Here is a 707-nt window from a genome sequence, read left to right as displayed (position 1 = left end):
ATGACATGTCGTTCTCGTTCAAAAATATTGCATGTCTCACTTTTATTAGAGATACTACTTGGTCTTTTGCAAATATTGTATGGTCGATGAACCCGCTAGCTTCCTTTTGAATGCTCTTATAAACGATGTACCTTCACTGGGAATGGATAAATGAACTCGAGGGCTTTTCTTGCAAAAAAATGTACTACTTGGTCTTTTATCACATGAAAAGATATGAAATTTCGGGAGCAGAATTCCCCCACATTAGATGTCCTTTTGCCATCACTTCAGATGTCCTTCTAATCAAAACTATTTTCTTTGCCATCACATTAGATGTCATTTGCATCCAAACTATTTTTGTTGCTATGACATGTCGTTCTCGTTCAAAAGTATTGCATGTCTCACTTTTATTAGAGATACTACTTGGTCTTTTCCAAACATTGTATGGTCGATGAACCCGCTAGCTTCCTTTTGAATGCTCTTATAAACGATGTACCTTCACTGGGAATGGATAAATGAGCTCTGAGGGCTTTTCTTGCAAAAAAATGTACTACTTGGTCTTTTATCACATGAAAAGATATGAAATTCCGGGAGCAGAATCCCCCCACATTAGATGTCCTTTTGCCATCACTTCAGATGTCCTTCTAATCAAAACTATTTTCTTTGCCATCACATTAGATGTCATTTGCATCCAAACTATTTTTGTTGCCATAACATGTCGTTCTCGT

This window comes from Triticum dicoccoides, chromosome 5A, assembly GCF_002162155.2.
Source record: "Triticum dicoccoides isolate Atlit2015 ecotype Zavitan chromosome 5A, WEW_v2.0, whole genome shotgun sequence".
Classification (NCBI taxonomy): Eukaryota; Viridiplantae; Streptophyta; class Magnoliopsida; order Poales; family Poaceae; genus Triticum; species Triticum dicoccoides.
This window is presented reverse-complemented; position numbering follows the sequence as displayed.